The 25,829-nt window shown below is 34.2% G+C and overlaps 1 pseudogene across 1 annotated transcript; it reads right to left on the reverse strand.

Annotated features, from left to right (window-relative positions):
- Positions 1–1,242: 1,242 nt before the first annotated feature.
- On the reverse strand, positions 1,243–17,668 carry LOC143616637 (brefeldin A-inhibited guanine nucleotide-exchange protein 5-like; annotated as a pseudogene). Its single transcript, XR_013150694.1, has 34 exons — positions 17,557–17,668; positions 16,729–16,804; positions 15,810–15,976; positions 15,545–15,671; positions 15,388–15,446; positions 15,211–15,268; positions 15,045–15,129; positions 14,781–14,942; positions 14,623–14,678; positions 14,469–14,538; positions 14,318–14,386; positions 14,122–14,244; positions 12,771–12,824; positions 12,598–12,686; positions 12,392–12,488; positions 12,218–12,316; positions 11,945–12,139; positions 10,718–10,828; positions 10,456–10,640; positions 8,984–9,609; positions 7,676–8,093; positions 7,171–7,410; positions 6,960–7,080; positions 5,906–6,054; positions 5,449–5,805; positions 4,501–4,667; positions 4,288–4,418; positions 4,131–4,202; positions 3,884–4,059; positions 3,683–3,796; positions 3,442–3,578; positions 2,486–2,762; positions 1,742–1,837; positions 1,243–1,523 (listed from the first exon to the last, which is right to left on the reverse strand). The product of XR_013150694.1 is annotated as a brefeldin A-inhibited guanine nucleotide-exchange protein 5-like (transcript).
- Between the last annotated feature and the right edge of the window lie 8,161 nt (positions 17,669–25,829).

The raw sequence follows: 25,829 nt of genomic DNA on the forward strand, positions 1-25,829 counted from the left end.
GAGCCGAGTCACGGTGGTTTCGAGCTCGAGCTCGAAATTAAATGTTGTAGTTTAGCTAGGATCGAGCTCGATTTTGAAGTTAAACAAGCCTAAGTTCTAGCCAACGATCCGAGCTTGGGTAATTTTCGCTTGGTTACAAAAATGAAACAACTCAGCTCAAATTGTTTCAAATCGAGTTTTTTTAGCTAGTTTTATTCGAGCGGACCACGAGCTTTTTGAACAGTCCTAAATATCACAAGCAAGCAAGACTTTTCACGAGTCAAGCCAGGCTTGCCTAAGATTTAAACCGAGCTGATAATTTAAGCCGGCGAGGCTCGTGCGAGACTTTTTAAGCACACTCCAATCCACAATTCTTCTAGAAGCAATTGGTTCGGTTATCAAGACAAGGCCAAATGGATGAAAGGGTAGAAGGCAAAAAACCAAATATATTCATTCTGATGCCTTACTAACGTATACGATGTTGACATTTCTTCTCTTATTGGTAAAGATTTTCCAATTTTTTTTTTTCTCATGCATCGTCAATTTGTCATTCATGGCCCATGGGGTTACCACTTCTAGAAGGATCGTGGAGATGATAGCATGTGGCTCGTCTGAGTAAGTTTTCATGCGCCTTCAATTATATATACATGTAAATATGTTTATATTACATTCAAGTTAAATTGACATTTATTTATCATATATATGTTCTTAATTATATTTTTCAAAAAATAAACTAGTGTGTTTTTTCATCATAAAAGTAGTTTCTATAAAACAGAAATAGCCTGGTTCACATTTTCAATATCTTTTATATTAGACAAAAATAATATTGATTTGCAACATTATTGTTACGATTGATTTTAATGCCTGTTTTCTTATATTGTTATCAAAAATGAAATACAATATGTTGATGTACTTTTATTTTACAGTGTGTTTTGTAAGTTTATTTATTAACTGATAAGATTTATAACAACCTTATGGTAGTCATGAAGCTTTTCATCTTAAGGTAATTCATTATTCCGTCCATCTTGATAATGTTTTTGAGAATTTATGAACATATGAGCGCATTCATTACAAAATAACTTTAAAACGAGAATCACATAAGCACCTGTATGTAGCATTGGCGAAATATATTGAGACAAAGGAGACGACTCTTGTATCACAATTAAATCACTACAAGTGTTTTACAATTCTTGCATTCTAGGACCAAAATTGTGTTTTAATAACCGTCTATAAACTTTAACAACTATCTCATGTTTAAACACATGAATAATAAATTATGAGACGAATACCAAAGTTGATAATCTTCATCAAACAAAACTTGCCTATGAATCCTGAATCTATTCTCCTCTCTATCCTTGAATGTTGTTGACCATTTATTGCAATTATTCTTTTTAATTTCTATAAAAACTCAAAAACACCAACTATAACTTCATAAATAGCTTCTAAGAGGGAAAGGAAGACGATGAATACTGCCATTTATCCTACTGCAATAATCCTCGTAACTGCATGCTGAATAGATCAGCTAGAGCACAACGGACATCCATCTATAAAGGGCCAATGTTAGGTAGATAATATCCAACAGTCCCCATTGATGGATCATATTAAAACTGGACCCACGAAAAAGCACAAGATATTACCTGTCCTTTTGCCGTAGTTTTTATTTTATGTTTATGGGTCGATTTGCATTACTAAATCGTCCTATCTAGTTGCTTACCAGATAATTTTATTTAATAAAATAGCCGCCGTTCTAAAAAAAAGTTACCTGCTCACAACATACGAGCTTGGTGATCAAAGGGTAGAAACTTCCGAGGTGTCTCCTGAATATCTGGCTGTCCATTGAGTAAATACCCTTGAGTAGCTAGAGTCCACGTCAACATAAATCACGCACCAAATGACAAAAATTATCAATTTATGTATTTTTTTTCTTAATTATAAATTTTTTTACCATGAGAACCCATTAAAGAAAACCAAGTAAAGTGCAGCATACGCTAGGCAGCTGACCTTCAAGGGGTCAACAGAGGAGCAGTGGAAACTGGATTTCAACCTTAAAAGCCCGTTTTTAAAACTGACTACCCGGGTTGGTTATGCATAAGCTGTAAACGACCCAGGGTGGGCTCTGCTAAAATGTTGAGCTTGAGCTCGACTCGTCAAAAACTCAAGCCAACTCGCTTATTTTAAATTTTTTTATAAATTTTACACAAGTTGATACATCTAAACTAAAAATAATATTTATAATGTACACAAAATGGAGAATATATAAACTACACGATTCATAATTTATATATATTATTTGGGTTGCATACTTGCATATAAAGATCTGGGCTACACGAGCCAACTAACAATCGAGCCACGTGCCGAGCGGACCTTGGCTTGCGCCCGCCTCGCTTACTAACCGAGTTGGCTCAGTACGGGTCGCTTACAAATAAGCCGATTTCGAGCGAGCCACAAGGTTTTTCAAAAGCCTTAATTATGAATATTCAAAATCCAAGATGTAGGAAATGAATACCTTAACAACAATGGGAGACCGAAGTTCAAGAACTTGATGAATCTCCATATTAGTACTATCTCCAATACTTGTTTGGAAATCCGATGCTTCTTTGAGTACCTGACAGCAAAAGGCTGCAAGCTTTTCTTCAGCATTAGTTTTAACTCTATCATTATCTTCATCATCAGTGTTAAGCTCTCCATTTTGGTTTAAACCAACTCCAGAAGCTGTCTTGTGTAACGTCTCCAAGTAAATGCAGGTCCCGGTAAACTCCTGGCGAAGAAGATTAATTGGTGGCCTGAATGAAGATAAACTAGTTTGAGTCAGAATGATAATGTCGATTGTCTTCTCAATAGCATCTGAATCCGTCCCATGAATATAGCAATGTTTCACTCTAGTTTAACAGAAGTGCTTTTATCATTAGTCAATGTTTAAAATATCCTTCAAATATCATATTATATAGTCAGCCAAACATATGTCATCATTTAATACTGCATAAATATGACAATGAGCTATTTCAAAACATTTTTCAAAGTGTATTCACATGCTTACAACCTCCTAAATTTCTTTACAAAAAGAAATGCTAGAAATAATTTCATATATATCCCTACAAAACATAACAACAATCATATATATCCAAACCAAATTCTAAATATCATATATGTCACTACAAAACTTGACAGTATCATATATATCCCTATAAAACTTACCAAATATCGTATATACCCCTCTAAAGTAATCAATATATAATACGTATCCAGTTTAACATATTTCATGAAATATGTTAAAAATGAATATATATGATATTTTGATTATTTCAGATGGAATGGATACATATGATATTTAGAGTTTGGTTTGGATATATACGATATATATATGGCAAGTTTGTAAGGATGCATATGAAATTATCCCAAAGAGTTATATCAACAATATAGTATTTTTAGTCGTCTTTAAACATAATTATCCAAATAACCAACCTTTCAGGAGTAACATGTTGCATTCGTAACCTGAGGTTAGTGTATGAGTTATATGACGATGCAAACTCCAACATCGAGAACAAAATTTCCAAAATGGTAATTTTTTGGTAACCCTTCAATTTACTCCAGTATTTTTTCTGCATGTTTAACAGACAACTTAAAAATGGATTAACAAGGCCCAATTTCCTACCCAAACTGGCGCAATCATTTGAGCTTCGGCTCACTCTAGTAAGGTTCATACCTGGATGATATCAAGGGCCCCTAATAATAGCAACTGAGTTATGCATTTGCTCCTTATTGTTCCCATATATGCACTTTCTACAGCATCTTCAGATTCATTTTCCTCATCAGGTGACTGTATATTACAAAAAGAGGAAAATGAGTCAACTCTAAAGTCAAAAGTATGTTTCTTTGACTTTAAAAGTCAAAGTGAACATGGTACCTTAGATGGGGTAATGGGTATTAAGGCATCTAAAGTCAGGTTCTTAGGTTTAGAAGTGAAACTTCTAACAAGAACACTGCCCCTCATATTTCTCTTGAGTCTTTGACCAATTGTTTGACTTCTTTGCAAACTTGGCTTATGAGAAGATTTATCGGAATTATCAGATGGAGTTTGACCTGCAAAAAATTATAAGTTAAATTCTTTCTTTAAACTTTTATAATTTTAATACATTTTGACAAATCATAACCTTCGGGTTCTTGTGGATCCATTGATGGCTCGTCTTCTTGTTTATCCTTCGCCACCATCAATAAATTTTGACCTGCCAAATAGACCTCATTACATACAGCCAACAAGGTTTTGATATTATCGTCGCTAAAACCGTTTAATGTGATTATTAAACTTACCAGGCGATTGAACCAAGGGACTATTGTCTTCTTGAACTTTTAAACCATCACTCATAACTGATTGATTCTTGGTGCTTTCATGACTCAATGTATTAAGTAGCTCAAGTGGTTGAGTGGTGTAAGAAGCATCCCTTAAATACAAATGTGTCAAACTGTCAATATTGTTACAATATTGTAAATGCAAAAAAGATCTTAAAATGGAATTATAAGCACCTTATGCTCTTTAACAAGGTATCCCAGTCAGAAACAATGAATTGGTTTCCTCCAATTTCTATAAGATGAACCAATGCACCGAGTGATATTGAGACCACAGATTGGTCCGTCTTTTTGGCACAATCTACCAGTAAATTTAGCAATGGAGATAACATGAAACAAACCTCCTGCAGGAGATCTTTTACAGATTATTATCTCACAAACTTATAATGAATAATCAAGATCATTTGTAATAAAAGATCATTAACTATATGTGATAATCAGATAAGCAACTGTTTGAACCTTCAGTGAACAGTTCGAGAATTGTTAGACGGGAAGTTCGTTTGTGTTTATATATTTAATAGACGAACAAACATGACCAAAAAGTTTTGTTAATTTAGTTAAATGATCAAACATATTTGTGTCTCGTTTGTTCATTTTTGTTAGTGAACTTTCTTTTACATTCGTTCATTTAAATTCCTTTGTTTACGTTCATTTAAGTTAGTTAGTTTATGTTTATTAAAGTTCGTTCGTTAATATATTCGTTAATTTTTTTCGCCCATTACAACTTAGTATAGTTTTAATAACTTTTGAGGCCCAACACATTTTTATTGACATTACTTTTATCTAGTTATAGCTCAGTTATATTTGTTCCTTCACGTTCGTGAATTGTTGGTTCATACTGTTAACGAACAAACATAAATGAACACGAACATGTTCAATTTATTAACAAATGAAAAGGAACAAGAAAACCCCATTCGTTTAGTTGTTCGAGTTCGATCATCTGTTTGATTAATATTAAACGAAGGAGCATGGATATGCTCCTTTCGTGTCCATTCGGTTGGTTTGCAAGCCTAGAAAAATCTGTTTATCCAATTACTAAACTTGATTTCAACTCGATTTATAGAGTAATCAGTGGAAAAACACAAGTTCACACACTCGCATAGTCTCGAATGAAAATAACAGTACCTTGTAAAATGTGTTAAAAAGGTTGCATAACAACTGCAGTGAATGAACAGTAGTTTCACGAATCCACCCGTCTTTAGAAGCTGAAGTGTTTTCTTTTCCCGCATGCCTCACATGATCAAAAATAGGAAACAAAACTCGGTGAAATATACTCTCCCAAAAAGTGGGTGAAAAATGGCTTCCTCTTTCATTCAACAAATCAAACAAAACCTCAAGTGCACACTTGCTGATCTCAGCACGCGGGTCGGATGTCAGATCAGATAAACCAGCCAGCATTGGAAACCAATAATGCTCTGTAACATCATATGTTGTATCTACATTGGTGTAAATCGGTTTTAAACTACCACCGGGTATTAAACCCTAATAAAGACAAAATGTGATTACACTCGGTTTTGATATCGAAAAAAAAGATAACTAAATTTGAAACGGTGATGAATAATAATATAAATATAAATAATACCTCTGCAAGTCGATCCTCACATATGCGGAGAAGTGCGATAGCTATTAAACTGATGCGGGGAGAGCTTTTACTGTTGGCAAAACTTATTAGGCAGTTAACACAGTCCATGAAACAGTCTCCAACAACTTGATCAAAGTGCTCTAGTATAACTGTCAATTCAGTTAGTTTGACACGGCACACCAAAATAAATAATTGTATGTTTCTAGGGGTAATTGCATAAGCAGTAATACTCTCTATTTTGGGTAACCAGCTTTGTTTGCACCCTAAAACCCCATAAAATCCCAAAATGTTTCTATACAAGGTTGTCAAAAGGGGTATTGACATGCTGATTTTCATGTCAACATTTTATTTAAGAATGGTGTTATTGACGTACCATCCCCAAAAACGCACATTAACATGAATGTCACATCATACAGGCTGTTTGATTATATGAGCCATATGACTTTTGCAAACCACAGACCTGTCACATAATACAGGGTTTGTATATAACAAACTTTTATATCACACGGCCTGTATGACTTCTGACACAACACAACCCTTTCAAATCAGTCATTTTTTAGTTAAGTTATAGGGCCCGTATGAACATTTTTTCCATATCATACGAGCCATATAAGGTCATACGGCCATACTATTTGGCAAAAGTTATACAGACCCGTATGATGCGGCAGAAAAGTTATACGGCCCGTATGAATTTTAACACTTACACACTACTGCCACATCGGTCATTTTTAGTGTAAAGTTATATGAGCCCGTATAACACCTTATACAAGCCTGTTTGAACATCTATGACATATTATACGGGTATTATATAGGGTCATACAACCCGCATGATTTGACAAAAAAAGTTATACAGGCCTATATGAACATTGATGCCAACTCATATGAACCATATAGGTCAGATGGCTTGTATGATTTGGCGAAAAAGACATATGAACAGTATGACTTGTCAGTGGTGTATGGATAGTATGACAATGGTGTGTGTATAGCTCTGCCATTATTTATTTCTGATTTTCACTATTAAGATATGATGGAAGTAAAGCAATGAATAAAATACCTTGCTCTACATTCTCAAAAGCACTTTCAACAATTGCTTCCAACTCATCACTAGCAGCAGCTGTGAACACCATGAAGACACTTCGCCAACCAGATCTAATTCCAACCTTTGATTTTATCATCTGTATCCAATCCACATGTTGGTTATAAAGTAACATAGTATAAAAAAATGTTTAAAAACAATAGCCCAGTGCATAGACAGGTAAGCATACCTGAACGATACAATCAACAATCAATTTCCTAATTCTTTCACTCCGACTGTGCCGCATTAAAATAACAAATGGTTTCAGGGTATCATTCTGGAATGTGAAACTGGCAAGTTCTGCACGGTCCATGTATTTTATGCCTAGTTGTTTTAAAGAATCTATGGCATACATTGCAACTTTCTCATCATAATGACTCCCAGCAACAATAAAATGATTAGAAAGGACAAACCATATTCTAGCCCACACCTGAAAATATAAATGCTTTCACTAAGTTGAAAACCAATGAAACAACATTATCGTCACTATAAGGATCTCCATTTTCTTTTTCACTGACACTAAAACTTAAACTGGTTTTTTGGATTACACATCCGGTAAAACGACAGTTAGAATGATAGTTTTCAAGTAATACTTTCTTGAAATCATTAGTTGAAAAACTTTTATTTAGTTCACCTATAATTTCTAAAGATAGAAGCATATTCTTGAAGCAAGTGGCGGATTATTAGTCTATTACCATGCGTATACGAGCCATATTATAATAACTGATATCCACAAGTTTTTGCAAACTATAAACTCGGGCTGAGATATGCTTCAATTCTTCAGCTGATACATTACAAAGAGCAGCGAAAAATTCCACCACTGATTCACTCGGGAGTTTAACACTGTTCAAGAAAACTTGCTCGGATGGTTTTCCAGCCAATTCTTTAAGTGACTGAACAACAGCATCTTTAGAGATTTGGTTACCTCCATGCATTACAGTTGCAGTCATAGCTGGAATAGATGTAGTATAGTCTAGTCTAGATATGCACTCCAAAACAGCATTCCAAGAATCTTGGAGCGTGTCGGGTTCTGAGTCACATAGATCTAGTAGAGTCCGTAAGGCTTCAACATTTTTACTATGCATATCTCTTGGTGCATGTAAGAAAGTAAATCTGCAAGAGCCAGTCAATAGTTTGAACCAAACAATGGAAGACAGTTGAGTTTATTTAGTCAAATTAATCTTAAACGAGGATTCAAAAGTGGACCCCTTTAACTGATTTGAGAAGAATAGAGATCTTATAGTCCTATTCAATGTTTTCAAAACCGAACCATATAGCAATTCGGTAGCCAGACCGGGTTTAAGAACCGGATGACGTCCCAAATAATATAAAAACATAAATCTATATATACACATCTAATACAAAACAAAATATGAAAATGCTTGATGTTTTGGTGTGAATTTGCAATTTTAATAAAATACTAAGATTTAAATAAATAAGATATGGAGTCCCGAGGAATAAATGACTCGTAAATGAGATTTTGTATCCAAAGGGTCCCAGGTTCAAACCTTCCCTCTACGTAAACATCTTGGATGGCCATCGCTGTTCAGAAAAAAAAAACAAAAGATTTGGAAAAGAAATTTTGAAATATACTGGTAGTAGAGGTGGCAATTTCAACTCATTTAAGGAATGGGTCAATGTGGGTTGTGTTTTATCTCATAAGGTAGATACAGGTCAAATGATTAGACTAGTTATATAAATATCATATCTAGAAGGTATCAAGTGTAATATTATTCTCTATATATAGAGCAGCTATGGACCCTATTATACACACAATCAAAATACAATTTACATACCTATTTAAATTGTATATTGATTGTGTGTAAAATAAGGTTACATAGGTGCTCTATATAGAGAGAGAATAGTATTACACTTGGATACCTTCTAGATATGATAATTATATAACTAGTCTAATAAACCCAACCTGGCCCGTTTCAAGCAAACCTGTATTGACCTGTTACCCAATCTGCCCTGCCTGCGCATGATGCAAAGTAGATATTTACCTGACCAATGATGTCAAAAAAGCATATCGCATAGTATCCATTCTAAGAACATGCGTCATGTAAATTCCCGCTTTAAAACCTTCCATACAAAGAATCACTCGAGCCTTATTTTCCCTTTCCTCCATCATAACAGAAAATGTAGCAAGCAAAGGCCACCCTACAGCTTCAACCATTGGTCTAATAATCTCAATCCGTTGAGACGTGTAGAATGTTCCTCTTTTTGCTCCTTGTTTCTTAAAAATTTCATGTGTTTGTTTAATAATAGCTTCACTCTCAGACTGGGTGTCAGACTGACTCCTAAGTTTTGGGAGAGCCAAATTAAGAATACCAACAATGCCCCCTTTTTCTTCGGTTTCTGCTTTTTGCCAACTGCTTTTTCCCATATTAATCGTTTCGTTCTTCATTTTTATCTCTTCTTTAACAATGGAATCATATATTTCCTCCAAAAGTGGTCTTGGGGCACATTCTTCGGGGTCATTATTGCATTCATTCTAACGAAATCAGATTTGGACATTTTAGGCCAGACCATTGGATTATGAGCATCAGTGTTTAACATTATGACTGCATATGCAAGAACATATGCAGTATCTGGACTCTTGAATAGACCTGGATTATCTGCACAGTAACTGCAACAATGGCAACATATTCAAGAAAATTCACCAACAAGAAATAATAATAATAGGCACACAACTGTTTGGCGAAAAAAAAAAGTTGGATGTCGATGCATCTGTCTATGCATGTCTGCTTTGTATGCAATATGAGAGTAGTATAAATAAATTAAATTATTACATTCAAAGTACATTCTTTTGGTAGAGGTTAGGTCGGAAATCTGTCTTTTGAATGAAATAATTCAAGAGGTTTTGTGCATTAAAAGTTAGGGGTGCGCATAAAATCGAATTAACCAACCCATAACAAAATTTATTGATGAAACACAACCGATATAACCCAACTTAAGAAAAAACTGATGGGTCGGTTTAATGACTTTTGAAAACCAAAAAATACTGGGTAGGTTTTGGTTATCGATATTTCCATAACTGACAACACTGACCCGAACCAAGTTTTAGTAAATCAACACTTAATCAAACCGGCCCAATACGTATAAACGACCCGTACAAACGAATGATACAAATGTCAAATGGTAAAACTCAAACTATTCAAGCCCAAATGTGTTATATTAATTTATTTGTGGTTAACCAGAGAATGATAACCAACCAGTTTCAGTTAAGTCGGTTATGGTGAATCAGTTTATAATGTTGGTTTGCTTCAGTTATGGGTCGGTTAAAATGTGTTGATTGTTTTGTTTGCGTATGTTAATTTATACTTTGCATTGATGATTTTTAGCCGACCCGTATCGCCCCCTCCCTACGAAAATTTTCTGTATCTGCCATTGATTAAAAGTACACTTGGGGTGACATTAAACCTGTTTGATCTACTGACCCGTTAAGAGATAAAATGATATACAAGATACTTACCGCTCTGCAAATTTTTCCATTATCCGATCTATTTTCTGAGCTTCACCCGGAAGCCTAAAACCTTTGAGAAATTCACGAATGGCTGTATGAAATTTCATTCCAGAGAAACTCATAGAATCAACATAAGCATGCATTACAGAAAGAGCAAACTCCTCATGTTGACCCAAATAATCACCAATCATAGCCTGAAAGTCCAGCCATTAAAGATGCTTAACATCTATTAATGTGTGAACATCAGTTGTTTTACGTATATAAGAAGTACCTTATCCAAACTGGATGTATGCCTGAGAAATTGTGCAACTGAAATGGGTATATTTTCCACCAACCTATTTGCTGTGAGAAATCCAATACCCCTTGCAGGATGCCTGTTGAACTGTAAATTATTGATGATATGTAAGTACTCCCTCTTAAATACTTGTTTCTTGTATATCTTATTTAGATACCTTTTTGTGGTATTTAAATTACCAGTTTAGCCCCTTTTTAAACATAATCTGATATTCTCATCTCATTAGTTATATTAAACTTTTTTATTTTTCAAATGTGTTACTCTCATTTGTCAATTAATATCTCAAATTCTTATTTCTTAAATTTATTGATGATATCTAAATTATATTCCAAGAAAACAAAGGTGGCAAAATGGATGTGTGATGGGCTGTATAGATGGTTAGAGCGAGCTCTGGTCACATCCAATACTTTATGGGTCGACCTGAAGCACTTCTTTTGTCCATAATTTTTAAATGTTTGACTAGGCCTGTAAACGAACTGAACGTTCAGTGAACCAATAGGCAGGAAGTTCGTTTATGCTCATTTATTTAACAAACGAATGAACATGAACAAAACTTTTTGTTCATTTAGTTTAAAGTTTAACAAACGAACATTAACATATGTCCTGTTCATTTATGTTTGTTCATTTACACTCGTTTACGTTCATTTTAGTTGTTCATTTATATATATTCAATAAAACTCTTTAGATCCGCTACAATTTAGATTTTAGACTAGCTTTATTAAATTTTTAGACCCCTCAAACTGATGTTCACATTTACTTTTTACTGGAGTTCAATCGGTTATGCCCATTCATCTATTTTCAGTTATGTTTGTTCGCTTAGGTTCGTGAACTATCCGTTTATAATATTAACAAATGGACACAAACAGACTCATTTTCTTAACAAACAACCATGAACAAGAAACCCCATTCGTTTGATTGTTCATGTTCAACCATTTGTTCAGGTTAAGTTAAACAAATGAACACAAACATGTCCCATTCGTGTTCGTTCGGTTGGTTTACAGGCCTAGATTTGGCAGCTAAGGTGAAAATTTAAGGTGCATATGGGTTTTGTTATAACTTTGAGTGACATTTATCTGAACTGGTAAAATATGTGTGTATTAAAAGAACATGGGAATCTTTGATCTATTTTGACCAAAAAAATACTGTTGACTTCAAGTCAAACTATTCTTGTTTGTTTGGTGTTAATGGAGGCATTAAAAAAACCTCAGATATGGCTGCTTCTATGGTTGACTTTTGAGCCTTCACTTTCTCAAAGTTATTCGCTGAACTGCTGCTGTCTTTTGCTTTAACATCCTCAGATGAAACTTCTTCATGAATAGATTGTTTATCTTTTTTTTGTTTTGCCTCTCTAGGCAACTTCTCCCAGTCAACAAGTGACTTTAAGACACTCACAAGACACTAGAAAGAACAAAAGTCAACATGTACACATTTTATTATTAAGTCGCATAAAAGAAAATATAAAAAATGAATATAAACCTGAAGAGATGATCCTTTAAGATTTCCATTTTGGACAGAGTTAGCAGAGTTTGGATCTAAATCTTGTGACCCTTGGGCTATTTTGGAAAGTGTTGTAACCTAAATATGAAAGAAATTAGAAAAAATAAATCACATACAATTTCAATAACTCAAAACAAATATGCTCAATCATACCATTCGTTCAAACGAATTAGGAGCTTCAAGATGGCAATCATAGTTCACATACAGATCAATAAGCATCTGTGGTTCCTTGCAGACTTTCTCCAGCATCCTGTGATTATGAAGTTGTAACAAATTCATTTAATAAATCAAATAATCAACGAGGATTAACAGTCTGTAATAGAAGTTTCCTATTTCAAAACTGTAAGCGGATTTTGTACCGAATCACCATTAATTTGAGATTCAGAGGACATTCTGAGTTGTCTAAAGTTCTCAAAACAATCAGAGGAAAGAAGATGCCAATTTCAATCTGAAAATGAATACTAAAATTGTCAAGACAAAATCAAGCAGATTAATCTCCAAAAACATATCTAAAGTTATTGTCATAACTTACCTTGAGGCCTTCTCTAAATCTCAACAAAAGTACAGAAAAGATTCCAGTAGCATACTGTAAGAATATTAGACAGAATATGTTTAGTCATAAGGGATCTGAAGGCACCCTCTTATATATGCTGGTGTATGTTGATGACATTATTCTAACAGGTAACAACACTACAGCCATTGATAATGTTGTGCACAGCCTTAGCAAGTCTTTTGCTGTTCAAGATATGGGCCCTCTTTCCTATTTTTTGGGTATTGAAATCAGCCCCAAAGGTGCTGACATGCTTCTTTCCCAAAAGAAGTAAATTATGGAACTCCTCGATCGAGCGGGCCTATCTAATGCCAAACCTGTGCCCTCTCCCATCATAACCACCGCTAACTTGGCTCTTGGTGATAGTCCACCATTTGATAATCCGGTTAAATACCGACAGATAGTTGGGGCACTTCAATATGTGACTCTTTCACGCCCGGATATCACATTTGCAGTCAACAAAGTCTGCCAGTTTATGCACTCGCCTACTGACAACCACTGGTCTGCAGTTAAACGAATCCTTCGTTACCTTCAGGGCACAGCCGACTATGGTCTTCTGTTACAACACAAGTCTGGTTCTCGCTTGCATGCTTACACGGATGCTACTTTTAACTCCCTCAGCACCTTTTCTGATGCTGATTGGGCAGGTTGTCCAGATGACCGTCGATCCACTGGGGGATTTGCAATATATCTTGGCTCCAATCTAGTGTCCTGGTCTGCTAGAAAACAAAAGACTATCTCTCGGTCATCAACAGAATCCGAATATAAAGCCCTAGCAGATACGGTTGCTGAGCTCACTTGGCTTGAAACCCTCTTGCAGGAATTGTGTGTTCCTATTGCCTCGGCCCCCACTTTGTGGTGTGATAATTTGGGTGCTACTTACTTATCGGCGAATCCTGTTTTTCATGCACGTACCAAACATGTGGAAGTTGATTTCCATTTTGTTCGAGAAAAGGTAGCACAAGGGAAACTCTCAGTTCAGTTTATTTCTACACATGATTAGATCGCTGATGTATTCACAAAGCCGCTGCCTTCACAAAGATTTCTTCTATTACGGTCCAAGCTACAGGTCGCTTCCCGGCCTTAGCTTGCGGGGGAATATTAGACAGAATATGTTTAGTCATAAGGGATCTGAATATGTAGAGTCAAGGGATATGGATGGTCTATAGGTTTCAGTTGTAATCCCTTTATATATCCCTATATTCATCTTGTACATAGACATTCAAATACAATATACAATTACCAAGTTTTACTAAGAAAAATGATACAATATCATTTTAAGAGAAATATTTAAAACTAAAAAGAAAAATGGTGATTAAAGCTTAAAACTTGCCTGAAATATTGTTGGGGAATTTGAAACCGATGCACGTAGCAAGGCATATGATAGGTAAGCTTTCACCGAGTCCATAAAAGTGAAGTTTTTAGTAAAAGAGTGACTAACACCCTCTAACAAGCCCTGAAAATTTCATATTTTCTAACAATTTATAAGAAGAATTTGGCCAAATAGATGAGTTATTGTAATAAAGTACCTGTAGAAGTTCGAGGGATAGAACTCGTGTCTTTATGGTAACTGCATCATGATCTTCTTTCATACCCATCTGCAGTAATAAAAGTTACAATGAGAATTATTATTTAAACCAAGAATCATGAAAAAAATAACAGATAAAAGAAAATGAAAACCTTGCAAAGGGTGCGAAAAACGAGCAATGCGTCACGTTCTGCTATACTCATGCTCTCGGGATCAACCTCACTTAACAATACAGTAGAAGTCAATACGTTATTGTTGTAAAAAATAATCTTTATGGTAACATTATATTATTAATTAATTATATACCTGATCTTTCCATCATCATCAAGCTGCACAGCCTTGTCAAGAGCTGCTTCCAAGCCCTGTGAAACAAAAATGGTCAACCATCTTGGTGTTGACTTTCAGTAGCATATGACACACACTTTAACAAAATGAGATATCTAAAAGAATAAGTAACTATGCACCTTTATATCATTCCCACCAGCAAGATTCTGTAGTTCTTCAGAAGGTGCAATTAATCTGGCAGTGGGAGTCAGCATTTGACCATCTTCGTCAGCTGGTGAAGTTTCTTCTACTTTCATTGATGACTCATTTCCTTTGTTCACAGGTTGACCATCTGAAAACACCTAAAATGCAAAATATACAACACTGAAAACTAAAATATAGTGGAACCAATACTACTTTTCAAATGTGTGAAAAAAAATAAACACAAAGGTATAGATTAAAACCGAGTTGGTCTCCGTTCGCCGGAATACTATGTTGATCATTTGAGTTAGCATAGCTTTGGATGTCGCTTGGTTAATGGGACTTTTACTAGACAATGAAAAGAGACTATTAATTCAATCTGCTAAAGTCATATACATATTTAGATGAAAGAATAAGAATAGTAGTTACCTGTTGAGTGCAATATTATAGCACACTCTAATTACATTTAACAATGGTTCCCCGTGAACTACATATATGAACAAATCAGCAAGTCAACCATAAACCACAATTGACATCATAAAGAAATAACATAAAAGAATGTTCTTTTAAGAACAACAGCAAGATCCATTTAATGATTTATATTACCTCTGAACTTGGTGGATGACACAGCAGTAAGCAACACTTTCAAGACTTGAAGAATTGTACTGAATCAATATCCTCAGAAGTTAGTACCAAATAAATATTAAATGTTGGAGAAACTTTCAAATAAATCAAAAAGGAAAACACATATTGAAGAATGTACCTGTCAGGTGAGTTATTATCAACACAACCACAGACCATATTCAGTATGTCTGTGAACAGTGGAACATTTTTACCATTCTCTAGACCAGGATCACCCTCTAGATGATCATATGCAATAAGTTTCTGCACTTAGAGATGTTTATAAACACAAAATGTTGACATGATGTAAAAAAAAAATTTGAAACAAAAGTGTTAGGCAAAACGAATCAGCATTATATTGCAGTTAAAGCTACAAGAATTAAACAGAAAATGACATACGTGTATACAATCCAATGCAAGCTCAATGATTTTTGGATTCTTGGTTTCAAATGCAAGTCGAAGTGGAATAAGAACGAGTTCCGCATCAGTTCCTTCCAAAGATTGGCCAGCATTTGACAAGGTCTTTGTAATACTTCCACCTGAGTCCACTTCAGATCTTGCATTCCCATCATCACTGTCACAAAGCTCCATTTTGATGTTAAACTAATGTTAATTAAGTTCAGATAACACAATCTCACCATCTCAATAATTAGGTATGTTAAGCCCTAATTCATTAGTCAGGGATTATATGAGCCAAATGGCTTATGTTTTATCATAAAATGTATGAGCCAAGCAGCAAGCGATTTCTTAAGCCTGTAGTATACATCTACTCTTTCTTGGTAGTTGCTGTCTCAACTTTCAAGTGTCTTAAACAAATTCAGAATTGCAATTCAACTTCCTTTTAGAAAGATCCACACACCAATCAAAAGTTTTCATTAACTTATAGCCAATATAGCTTAAAGAACATTTTACCAAATGCAGAACGAGAATTCTTAATGTTTGAATCAACCACGGTCTTAATAGAGTTGGTCATGAGACTCTTAACATTCATGGAGGATATACTTGATGACAAACAAATAAAGAGAGAATAAGCATCATCAATTTATGCTTTACAAGGAAAATTAAGTAGTTTTAGAGAGGGTCCATCATAAAGTACACGTCTTGACGAAGTGTGCATGAGTTGTCAATGTGTGTGTGCATACACTTCTTAGCTTCTTTTATAACATATTTCATTGATAATTTGGGTTACTGAAAGTGTAAGTTAATATCATTCATTAGTAATTTAGTATTCTAGCCACCAAAGGAACCACAACCGAAAATCACCATTTCATATTATAAATAAAAACAAGAGCATGCATGAGTTAGTAATTAATATACAATAAGCACCTCTTATCTTTCCTAGGAGATGTTGCTTGATTGTTATTGTTTCCTGCCACCTCTTGATTAGTTGCTTTTGAACTATCTGCACAAGCACAAGGAACCAGAAGTTAATGTCTGTTCAATACAATAAAAATAATGCGCAAAACCTAACATAAAGGGGACTATGAAACGCCTTCAAATCCTCTCTTAGCATGAGTAATCATTTTGTACCAATTTGCTTCATATTTTATGAGAATTCAACATGTAACATTCTATTTTTCATCAACAATCTTACTATCATAAACATAGGCGGATCCAAAAAGACATGAGGGCGGGCCAAGGCCTACCATCCAGCTCTAGCTTGTAGTGTTAAGTCCTAATTTGTAGTGTGATAAATAGCCCAATTTTCTTGTTTTAGTCTAAGCGTCCACCCTTCAAAACTTCAAGCCCAAGGCTCAAACCAATTAAATCTAATCCTAATTGGTTAAATTTGATTTATTAATACGTCGTGCCATCGTTAATCAACTTTTGCATCCTAGATGCATATTCTGTCTCCCATCGCATTGCGTCGCCTCACTATCACCGTCGATCCGTAATGTGCCTCCGTACAAAAAATTTTAGCGTCCGCCTCTGAATTCATAGCATATCTTCAATTATATCACCGGGTTGTTTCACGTACTCAAATCGCAAATTTCTCCCTAAAATTCGATCGAAACACAACACACTGTTTCACTCAATTCATAACCCTAGAAATCAATTCAACCAAAATTTAACAGCTGCACATTCAATCACACACCAATTCACTCAAATTCGGATCAAAACTAAACATACGGATTAACCGAAAAACAAACAAACCTAGATAACACCGGATGGAAATCTGAATAGAACTGTACTTCTTTCCAGAACATTTCTTGAGCATTGATTCAAACGCTCTAGTTAGAAAGCCTCCGGCAGCACCTCCAGCCATTAATCAACGAATATTGAAGAAATGAATTGAGAGTGACGTAAAGAGATCTGAATGAACGATTATGAGTGAGTGTGTGATGCATGCAGTGAGATCCTATTGTTGGTGATGAATGACTAAAATAGATAATGGTGAATCGTAAACGTTTCCCGTCCTCTTTATTTGCAGTTTTGGTTGTTTCGTTCTTTATTCTGCGTTTACACTTTTCAAATGAGAATTTAAAGCTTTCCATAAATGAAATTATTCACACAAATCGTCCCTCAAGTTACACAACAGTGTCTGTCATGTAAGATGTGGATTTAAATCATATAATAACTTTTGTAATTTACGGTATGTTTGGTTGGAGGTAATGGAATGAAGAGGGAATGGAATGGGAGAAGGAATGGAATGGATCATTACCATTCCTTTGTCTTGTTTGGTTAACCTATATGAATGAAATCAATTATTAATTTTTATTGTTTGGAATCCAAAAAAATTGTAGAAATGAATTAGAAATAATAAAAACACTCATATCTCAAAATATTTTTAACCCAAAAAAAAACTTACAATGGCGATGGTGGTAGCTCCGGCGACGAAAATGGTGGTGGCGGTGGCGACGGTGGCAATGGCGGTGGTTGTGTCGGCGGAGTTGGTGGTGTTGCCAATGGTAGTGGTGGTGGTGGTGGTTGTTAGATGGTAGTGTTGTTGAAAAAGTAGGGTGTGAGGTAGGAATGGAATGAAAAAAAAGAAGGGGGGGTGGGAAGAAATGGTTTTGATGGAATGGGATTCCATGTGTAATGAATGATTCCATTCCATTAAGCAACCAAACACCACTTTTTTCATTCCCATGTAATGAATCATTTCATTCCTACTGTCATTCCTGCATACCAAACGCTACCTTAGTTTCCATTGCTTCCGAAATGATGTGGTTTTTAAAAGGAAACTTGTTTCCGAAGATGTCAAAGCTTTTGGATTTTTGTGGATTTGGAACTAGTCGGAATATAGAAGTCTTATTTGGGAGAATTAGTGCAGGTTTAATTTGTTTTATTTGAGAATGGTAATGTTGGTTTTCTGTTTTTTTGGTGATGTATCTTGTCTACTTGGTGGTTGTGATCCTTCATGGCTAGCCGTTGTTGTTTATCAGCAATACCATATTTGTTGGTCATTAAAAAATGTATAATTCATTTTTTTTTAATTTAACAAAATTAAAAAATCGTGCATGTAATACTCGGAAATTTCTTAAACAATAAAATAATAATTGTTGAGTACATCATTAATTAAAAGTGTTAGTATCTCGTAAATGGGTAGAACGTTAATGAAATATAAGCTAAACTTTTTAACATAAATACTATTTTAACATATACATGAGTAATAATAACCAAAAGTAAAAGGTTACTTAAAACAAACACTAAAGCAAAATGTTTGCTAAGTAAATGTGGAAATAAATTAAGAAGCAAAGATGGAGGACCATAGTTGACATTTCCTTAAACTATATTTGAAACCATTACGTCTCCATCCCCATGAAAACGGAAGTTCTATTTTTAAGTAAATCTAATCTAATCCTAGCGATTTGAAGTGAGATTCGGATAGATATCTTAGTTTAAATACAACAACAATTTGTTTATCGAAACCCTATCTCTCTGTATTGTTTACCATATTCACCATAGCCGCCTTGCAAACTTCGCCGCCCTACCAGCCATCATATTTCGGTTCCGCCGCTATTTGCAACCACTACAGCATCCGCGCACCGCCGCCTTGCACCGTTGATGTTGCTTCTTACCACCTGACTTCTCGCTCCGACGCATCCGTGTTCGATTTTGATACGTTCGGTCTCGCGGCTATTGAGGTAATAGTCGGCTCTCTGTTAATCGTTTGTTTGCATGAGTAGTCGGGTTGAGTTTATTTCAATTCGTTTCCGGCGACTAAGATGTAAATTTGATTTGGTGAACATAAACAAACATGATAATTATGTCACTCAAGAGTTTTTGTTTGTTCGTTTTATTATCAGTTTCACACTTAAACCCCCAAACAAAGTTTTGATATAGAGTGTGTATATATATATACATGACTGTATAATAACATATAAGCTTTATATTTACGTTGGAAAGTATTTAAATCAATATATGGAGGAAGTTTTAATCCAATTAATTAGGAGTAATCACATTTAATAGGAGGATAAGTCAACGCCATGATCGTTGTATATATATATAATACATATATATGGTTACAGGTAATCTGCAGGTTATACGATAAATTGTTTTGAGCTGAAATATGTTATCAAATATACGATTTAATTGGAATGATTAAAAGCTACCTACGACTAAATATTTATATTAATTATATTATTCTAATTAATTGACTAGATGAAGTCTTAGTCAAAACTGAGAGGTTCAAATAAAGTACCTATAATGAATGTTTACGAACAAGAGTTCTTGTTTATGTCGTTGGAAAATCACTCAACAGATAAATAAGATATATAGGTTGAACTCCGTATATTTTAATCCGTGTAGGTTTTCTTTGTTGTTAAATGGCGAGTTGAGTTGTTTTGCTTTCCGTGCTAAACCAAGGTACGGATTCTGTTTCTTGTTACTTCGTAGTACGGTTTCTGTTTTTGTTACTCTTAGTATTAATTATATTCTGTTACTTGGTAGTACGGTTTCTGTTTTTGTTTCCTCTTAGTACTATTTATATTCCGTTACTTTGTAGTACGGATTCTGTTTCTTGTTACTTCGTAGTACGGTTTCTGTTTTTGTTACTCTTAGTATTAATTATATTCTGTTACTTGGTAGTACGGTTTCTGTTTTTGTTTCCTCTTAGTACTATTTATATTCCGTTACTTTGTAGTACGGATTCTGTTTTTCTTCACTCATAGTATTGGTTCTAGTCCATTTTATATTCGATGTCCGTCACTTCGTAGTGCGGATTTTTGTTATCTAGTTCGGTTTATTCGTATGATATGGTTATATTAATTTTATAGCATGCAATAGGTTATATATATTTTGAATTCATTATTGCATGTTCCTGTTTAAATATCTTTTAGTTATACGACTTTAGTTCAGTACTCTGTTACCCGAGCATTTCTGACTTGTCGTTGGGGCGTCAACGACATGGCACTTATCGTGACAGTGCGTAATCAAAGTTCACGGCGTCTCTGAAAGTACTCATGTAGTACCTTGGCCACTTAGAGGCGTATAGATCGATCTTAGCTCCGACTCCTGACTCCTGACTCCTGACATGGCACTTATCATGACAGTGCGTAATAAAAGTTCATGGCGTCTCTAGCTTGTGCTCGTGTAGCACTTTGGCCCCTAGAGGCGGATAGATCGATCTTAGCTCTGACTCCTGACTCCTGACTTCTGTTTGAGATGGAACAATGTGTGCACGCCACCCACACCGTCTCCTTGGTGCATGGACTAGCTAGCTGTGTACCCCTCTGTTTAGGCTCTGGGTGCTTCCGTATTACACGACCTATTTATTTTAACATCATCGTAGTGTATTTTAGTAATTATATTTTGTTTCGCTATATTTCTGGTCCGTTTTGATATGTGTATACGCATTTGGTTAAATTTGAGTATATTCAGATTACGTCCCGATCGTGTATCGGATTATGTATCGCATTTAATTATAGTTCAGTTAAATGTTACACGTTATATGTTACACGTCACACATTATATGTTACAAGTTATATGTTTCTGGCTCTGGGTGTTTTTGTTATAGTTCTGATATATTTCCGCATGCGTTTGACCATGTTCTGGCCAAGTGTCGGATCATACATCCGAATTTTATTAAGTATATGTTTAGGTATAAAGGGTTGGTTTCGAGTTTGAATTGAAGTTCGTATATTTATTCTCTTACGTCTGTCCTTACCTATACTATTGTTCTTTCCGTTACTGGGCAATTTTTGGCTCAGCCGTGTTTTCTTGTTTTGTTTTTCTTATTTTGTTTTCAGGTAATCCGGGATTCTGGGAATTTAGTGATGAGAGATAAAAAAAAATGAAGTTCAAGCTTCTTAAAGTTAATTCATTTTGTTTAATAATATGACGTAGGTTGCATTAATTTTTGTTGTATTTGGATTGTGGCGTTGATTTGATATCTGTAATAGTGACACGTCGACCTGTTCCGGGTTGGGGTGTTACAGTGCACGATAGAAACTTTGTTGTATTTTCGTTTATGTATTTAAATTATGCATGTATATTGAAAACAATAGAAAAATACAAAATTTATGAGCAAATTGCTTGTATTGCTTTTTATACTTCGGGATTTTGAAAACAAAATTAAACAAGTTTGTAAAGTATTTTAAGCATGAAGGTGAAGTCATTTAACTGGTTAAAAAGATTTGTTTTTTCCGGTTTTAAAAAGAGTTTAATTGCAGTAAACTTAGTTATATTTAACATGTTCAGCCTGTTAAAATAAACAAACCAAACGTTATAGAAGAAAGGTAGTTAAGTGAGTGGTTCGGTTTTTTAAAAAAAATTATTAAAGTTGGAATTAACTTAACAACCAATCTAAAAACTAGTAACTTTCAAGGTAAAACAAGCATTATTTCTAGCAAACTATGAACAAATCAATTAAAAACATTATATTTCTATATTAATTTTTATAATTGTTTTTTTTAATAATAACAATAAAAACGTGTGTTGTGGCCGGTTCAACCCTCTTAGCACCTCTGCACCAATCAACTGCACTACCCAACTTTTTGGTTATAAACCGATTCGAATTATTTTAAATGACAAAGTTCAAATAAAACCCCAAATTGATAAACCCTAGTTTTGATAAATCCTCAAATTGATTGGATTAACCCCTTAATCAATTTCAAATACATGTGAATGAAGCCGATCGGTTCACTCATTTATACTTGCTTACTCCTCCTCATTACCGCTCTATTATTCATTTAAGTTTCATAACCTCTTTTTATACTTTGTTAGTTTGGGGTGCAGCATGCTCATATACATTCGCTTATTACATTTTCAACACGATTCACGTTTATTTTATCGCGTGTCATTTTCCATCACATGATCGCACATACTTATACTTGCTACATGCTACGTGTTTTACTTGATGTTGATGTTAGGGAAATGCTTGCATATACACTTACGCATACATTGTACCGGGAGGGCCCTTTTGTAACACTCCGGCTTTAAGTGGAATACGCCCGGATGGTACGTACAGATTTCCCATAAGCTCGTAACACAAAAAAAGTGACAATAATTATATTTATTTCATTTCATAAGGTAGCAATTACACAATTGTTCAAAAATAAAACATAACAAGAAACATTTCATCGATATAACAAATAACGTTTTATTTAAATATCCTAAGGTAGACTAGCAATCTTCATCCTTAGCACGCCATCGGTTCAACCTGTAGCACGTTGAAAATAATATATTTTGTCAACATTTAAGTTGTCACGTTTAAACATATATATAATACGAAACTTTGTTGTGATTCACATGTCCCATGTAATAATACCAATCATAACGTAAACGATAACAAGTATGGAAAATAACGCCCCATTCTCCCGACCATAGTCACGGAACTAGGGGAATGATAACCTCCGTTTAATCCAACCAAGACATAATATATGTAACACCCCGGCTAAAACAAAATCGCCTAAGTGTGACGTACAGATTGTTCAAAACACATGTGACATTATTAGGTGACAATATTATCATTAATTGGTTTAAACATCATATACATAAGTTTGTAAACAAGAAATACAAGAAAATATAAATACAACTAAACATTTTGTCCATTTGTTTAAATAACCTAAGTCTAGTGTCCTCTCCAAGTATCATACTCTAATGCTTGTACCTGTAGCATATATATAAAATACGGTCAACTAACTTAATAGTTGGTGAGTTCACACAAGTTTGAATAAATACATAAAAACCTTGCAATTCCATGAAACTTGTGATAATTAAATTACTTCACATGCAATGTCCTTTCTAGTTGGCAACAACCAACGTACTTTGAGCGAGGTCCCTTTTCCACTCATAACAAAATGGCCCTGAGTGCAAAGGGGGGCGTACGATCATACTTATTGAGGCAACCACTTGCTGAGCACATAATCAAGTAAGCACATATAACACACAAGTCCACGATATGAATTGTAGTTTCATAGCTGAGTATAAAATCAATTGCGTTGAATAGGATATATATGCTACCCCCAAAATGTAAAAGCTTTTAAAAAGGGGTGTGAGAAACTCACCTTGAAATTGACGAATAACTTGAAATATAAACCGAAGGCACAATAACAAAACCGAAGCAACTGAACATCTAGAACTATAAATAAAATAAATATGAAAATTTAAAGACTAGCTGACGAGATAATAAGAGTTAATTATTTGTTGGGAACTTGTATTATTTTATTATAACTTTTGTTAGCATTTTATGGCATTTATATAATAATATTATATTTAGGTTTTAACGAAATTTTAACGACGCTTATTAGTGTTTTAATAATCTAATATTAATATGGGAATTACGAAGCACGGATTTTAACGGGGAATTTATATTGCAAATCATAAGTTTTAGCGTATTAAACAAGAAGAATTATAAAGTTAACGATAAAGAACTAGAATATTAATGTTTATATTGTCTAAATATTATTTGATAAATAGCTTAACGTAAACATGAGAAATATGACATTTGCAAGTCATGGGTTAAAGTTTACGGGTTAAAACTAATTTTAACGGTTTAACAAACATTTAAAAGTTTTAAAGTTACGAATTTATATTAACATAAACAAATTAAAGCTTGACGGTTTAACAAATATGGAAGTCGGTTTTGCGCGGAAAATGGTGAAACATAATTTATATTTATTTTATAAAAATTTTATTTGGCTTAAAAATATTTTATTTGATTTTTAAATAATTTTTAACAATTAAACAAAAATCAAATTAATAATATAAAAGAAAAACATAAAACATTAGCATGCGCTGACCCGGGTGAACCCGGGTCTTCTACCTCACACCAACATGACCTAACCAAATGTTCCAAGTTCCAGATTGATTAAAGAATAAGAACAATAGTTTTTATATAAACATACAAGTTCATTCTTTTTTTCTTAAGAACCCTAGATTTCAATTCTCAGATTTGGTTTCATGTTTGGTTTAATTGTTTTAGGGGTTTTGTTATTTGATAATAAAAGAATTTGAAACATATAAAAATTAACTGTTACAGTGACGGGAAGGGGGTGAACAGAGGTTGCCGGAAAACGAATTTTTGACGGCGAAGTTGAATGATTTAGAGTGAATTTTAGTAAGATTGGATGTTATGAGTATATTTAGACGGCGAAGCATGGTCTATTTATAAACTAATTTAGTCCATTGGAGTGTAATTACGTGTTAATGCGTTTTATGTAATTTCCGGCCGTTGGGGGGTAATTAATCCATCATTATAAGTTGTTATTGCCCGATATTATGGTCGTTTAATGTTATTAGTTGGTGGATATGAACGTTGGATTAATTATGGCTCGTTAATTTGGCGTTTTTGTTGAGTTTTAAGAGTCGCCGGAAATATCTCGGCTCGCCGGAGTCAGTTAACCGGATAATCGGGGAAGAGGGTGGGCTGGGTTGGATTTTCTTTTATTATAATATATTTTAAAGTCAAATGTTACATAAATGGTCCCTGTCAATTCAAAATGTTATAAAAAAAGAATTAAACTAATTTTACAAAGTGGACCTTGAACTTTGAATATGTTTAAGATTAAAATAAAAGTTTAAATGTTTGGATATTTCCATATTAAACCAGGATAGTTTGCAACTTGCTTAACTTTAGTAAACTTTAACCCTTAAAATGTTAAATCCCGGAGTTTTATTTATTGATTGAAAACAATAGAAAATGAACGAACGATTTATCATAAAGCGTCGGGAATATAATTTTAATGATGAACAAAAAACGATATCGAAACGACCAAACGAGTTGGTTTAACTAATTCAAATACGTAAGGAAAATGGTGAATTGTCACATGAATACATGCAGCAAAAATTAATTAACAATATTATAATTATAATATATACATATAGTTATATATATAAACAAAACCGAAAATTTAAAATGTGTCGGGTTTTCGGGTTTGAAAAGTAACGAATGTTACAATATAGTCGGCGCGGGTACATACTGCCGGACCATCCCAGGTAGATGTTTGATATATGATGTACCAACTATAAAGCGATAAACACTT

This window comes from Bidens hawaiensis, unplaced genomic scaffold (genome assembly GCF_021521415.1).
Source record: "Bidens hawaiensis isolate Kalapana, Puna unplaced genomic scaffold, B.hawaiensis_p1.1 tig00048393_1, whole genome shotgun sequence".
Taxonomy (NCBI): domain Eukaryota; kingdom Viridiplantae; phylum Streptophyta; class Magnoliopsida; order Asterales; family Asteraceae; genus Bidens; species Bidens hawaiensis.